The sequence below is a fragment of the Physeter macrocephalus genome, chromosome 13 (genome assembly GCF_002837175.3).
Source record: "Physeter macrocephalus isolate SW-GA chromosome 13, ASM283717v5, whole genome shotgun sequence".
In the NCBI taxonomy this organism is placed as follows: Eukaryota; Metazoa; Chordata; class Mammalia; order Artiodactyla; family Physeteridae; genus Physeter; species Physeter macrocephalus.
Genome location: NC_041226.1, coordinates 22,698,570 through 22,702,691, shown reverse-complemented (window position 1 = coordinate 22,702,691; position 4,122 = coordinate 22,698,570). Strand labels below are relative to the sequence as shown.

General features: G+C 46.0%; 1 non-coding gene across 1 annotated transcript; it reads right to left on the bottom strand.

Moving 5' to 3' along the window:
- Positions 1-1,855: 1,855 nt before the first annotated feature.
- Positions 1,856-1,927, bottom strand: TRNAE-UUC (transfer RNA glutamic acid (anticodon UUC)). The gene has a single exon. It is a non-coding gene; the product is annotated as a tRNA-Glu (tRNA).
- Positions 1,928-4,122: the final 2,195 nt, after the last annotated feature.

Sequence of the window (4,122 nt, the reverse complement as noted above, 5' to 3'; positions counted from 1 at the left end):
CATTTGCAGCTCAAATAGTCTGTGAATCTAAAGACTGATTAGGAAGATGATTAATGAAAATTACTGGGAAATGTTCTGCAAAAATACAAGGCTGTAAAATGCCAAATATAACTCAAGCAACCATCTCCCCACGAACTTAAGCTCTTTTCATTGAGTTAAGTACATGTCTATAGAAGTATCTACTATGCTCTGCATCTCTTAATTATCATATGCATCCAAAGGAAGCTTTTGTCAAATCCTGAGGCCACAAGTCTATTTTATGGAAATGAACGATTCATAGGATGAGTAGATTTAACAGCCTTCATGTGAATGGAACTCACCTGCCATATGAAAGCAAGTTTTAAGACAAACAAAAAGAAAAACCACAGCCCCTCAGTGGCAGCCCTCTCCATCAGCCACCTTCCCCCACCTTACTCATTTTAGGCCCAGGAGCCCTGAGGACTGCATTGTTCCTTGTTGTTTTCCTAGACCCTAAATAAACTCTAAATAGTCCCTTTATTAAACTCTGTTAAGAATGTCATCAGTTTCCTACTGGGCCCCTGGCTGATACAGACATAATAATAATATCTGATAAAAAAATAAGGATTAAATTGAAAAAGGCGTGTAAAACATTTTTCCTAGTTCATAGTACATGCTCAATAAATATTACTTCTTCTTATTATTATGTTTTTTCTTTTCTTATCAATTCTGTCCTACTCGATTCAATAAATGCAGATCACCTGCTGATGATCATTTTCTCCTCCAAGCTCTTTATTTAGGAATTTTGAATGAGCATATATTTAGCCTAGTATTTTTCTCACGAAGGACGGCACTTTTGTGTCCCTTAAAATCCCAAAGAACTTTAAAAAGAGCAAATTTCAAACGAAGTCATGTGGATGCCAAGTCTTTTTCACAGCCGTTTCTCAGGGTTAATGGCAGTCTCGAAACAAATTGGGGAAGCTTCAAAGAGTTCAACAGCAGTGGGAAAGAAGTGTGGCTTCTAAATGCCTGGAGACTTTTCCTAATGGCAAATGGTTGGAGAGGTAAGCAAGGTAAACGATTACAGCAGAGGATGCACTTATTTGGGTAACAGTTGGAAACTGTCTCGTCACACATCAATACTAAGATTTCTAACTCTAGAGAGCTTATTGAGCCTATCATGAATTCTTGAAGTTTTTTCAACAGAATGTGTCAAATAACTATGTTAGGGCATGAGAAGAAAGTGCTGTTTTTGCCATTGCCTCACTCCTCAAAATTTGTAATAACCTAATTTTCTTTTTTCCTCCCTCACCGCCTCCCCTCCCCCCCCGCAATAACTGGTTTAGTGAGCTCTTTGAATCACAAACACAATTGATTGTACCCTGAACTACTCTGCCCTTAATAATATGTCTTTTCTGGAAATCTTGCTGTCCTTCTCAAAGGAATGGCTTTAGGCAACTTAAAAGCCCTATGATGTCCTACAATATAGCTTTTCTTTTTCTTTCACAGAAGAGCACTTTTTGGTCATTATTCCAATATTCCAATATTCCATATTCACAGTACAAGGAGAAATTAGGCAGAAAAACCAGCTGAAACATATATCTTAGCACGGGACCGGTTGGCTCCCTGCTCCTCAGATTTAAAGACTTATTTCAAAAGCTCACTTGGCACTGTTCCGAGTTACTTCCTTTCCTCCTGCTCCGGCCAGCGGACCAGGTTTGGGTGGGCTGTGTGCCGACGCCCGCTTCAGGGTAAACCCTGATTCCTTCCAGCTTCAGTCTCTCCTGGCTGCTCTGAAATGGGGTTACAGCTTTTCCTAAAAACACTAGCCTAATCCCTCTCTACCTAGTTATGGGGGGGCTTGAATTGGTTTTCTTTTGTTCTAAAAGCTCAGCACTTCCCACACCGGGAGTCGAACCCGGGCCGCCTGGGTGAAAACCAGGAATCCTAACCGCTAGACCATGTGGGAAACGACAAACGTCGGCCCAAACCTAGACAAATTAAGTCTTCAAGCTCAACTTCCTCCCGCCCCGCCCTTTCCGTCAACCATTGTCAGACCTGCTTCTGCGCATGCGGAGATGCCTTCCGGCCCGCCCTCTATTCTTCCGCGCGTTGAGGAGCGCCCTCGAATCTCGTTTTCTTCCATGTTCGCGTCTTTTATGACCTCATCCAGTCTTAGACACCACGTATACACCGGTGTATTGATGAGTCATTATTCATAATTTCTCACAAGAAATGGACAGACCACCAAAGGACTGACACTCCTTTGGAAGGACGTAAAAGCGCCTCCACAGAGGCCGGAGTGGGCTGGGCGCCGGGTCCCTGGCGGCCGCTGACCAGCCGCGGGGCACCCGGGCCGACCCGCACGCCTGAGGAAACGCACGGGCCGCGTCCCCTGGGCCGCCAAGCCCGGATGTCCCCAGCGCCCGAGATGTGTCCCTCTCCCCTACGCATTGTGCAGGGCCGTACGCAGGCCCCGTCCCGTCCCAAGAAACTTTCCCTTTCCTCTCAAGAAACAGGAGGCAGGGCTGCCTGGAAGCCTGCAACAGTCCAGGTTCTGTTGACTGAACGGTAAAAGGCAGGATTCGTGTCACTGAAAGTAGGCGATGGTGGTCTGTGCACGTACTTTTAAAAACCGGAGAAAGTCCCTCATTGCCGGCAGGCGTGATTGAGGGAAGGTTCCGGCGGTTTCCCAGCCCGGTCTCGGCTGGAAGCAGCATCTCTCCGGACACAGTTTCTGCCTTACAATCGGCCCCGTGGATGAGGAAGCACAAAGAGCCAGTTATTCGGGCAGCCTGGGTGGGAGAGCTGCGGTGCCGGTGGCCTCGTGGCGGCTTAAACTACACAGAAGTTGTTTTCGCGAGCGCCGAACACGTGGGAGCCCGCTTAAAAGCTGGTTCTGGTTCTCGTTTACTCCCTCCTCTCTCCCCACCGGCCAAAGGGTCTTAGAAGGTTCCCGCTGTTCCCCTAACCGAGGCTCTCTAAGGCTTCCATTGTGACATTCATCAGCAAGAGTGGAAAGGGAAACGGTTCTTACATATGAACACGGATGAAGCTCCCGAAGAGGGAGTCGACATAATCCAACACCATTGGAACGTCATGAAGTCTCTGAAGGAAAACCACAACCTACCGACTGAAAACCTGCTCTGTGTGTTAGACACGTTCCAGTATGTTTGCGCAGTTAATCTTCATAGTATACCTGTGAGGTAGGTCTTATGCGCCCCTTTGGGGGGGGAGGGGTCCTTCCTGTACGATCTTTGCATCCTCGAACAGTTTCACTTGTTTGTTTTTCAGTCAGTGAGACAGCTGCTGCCTTCCTTCGGGGGGCATCTGTTTTGGAACAGTAAAGAAAACTCTCCAAAACAAACCTCATCAACTACAGACTGTCCTACATCTGTGCTTCTCTGAGGGCGGAGATTTCACGTATACCTTTCAGTTTTGTATGTCCACGTGATAATTCTCTTTTAAAAGTACCTTCCCAGTTTTAAAGATAAAAGTTCCCCATGTAACCCATACATTGGACAGGCACCATCCTTAGGATATAACCAGAATGCAGCTTTCCTTTGGTCTCTTACTATCCCCGAACTGAAATTGGTTCCGTTTTTCCCCTGTCACTGGATGAGAACTTGAGCGGTAACAGAGAGCTCTATGGTCACTTTTTTTTTTTTAACATCTTTATTGGAGTATAATTGCTTTACAATGGTGTGTTAGTTTCTGCTTTACAACAAAGTGAATCAGTTATACATATGTTCCCATATCTCTTCCCTCCTGCGTCTCCCTCCCTCCCACCCTCCCTATCCCACCCCTCTAGATGGTCACAAACCACCTAGGTGATCTCCCTGTGCCATGTGGCTGCTTCCCACTAGCTATCCACCCTATGTTTGGTAGTGTATATATGTCCATGCCACTCTCTCACTTCGTCCCAGCTTACCCTTCCCCCTCCCGCTATCCTCAAGGCCATGCTCTAGTAGGTCTGTGTCTTTATTCCCATCCTACCCCTAGGCTCCTCATGACATTTTTTTTTCTTAGATTCCATATGTGTTAGCATACGGTATTTGTTTTTCTCCTTCTGACTTACTTCACTCTGTATGACAGACTCAGGTCCATCCACCTCACTACAAATAACTCAACTTCATTTCTTTTTATGGCTGAATAATATTCCAT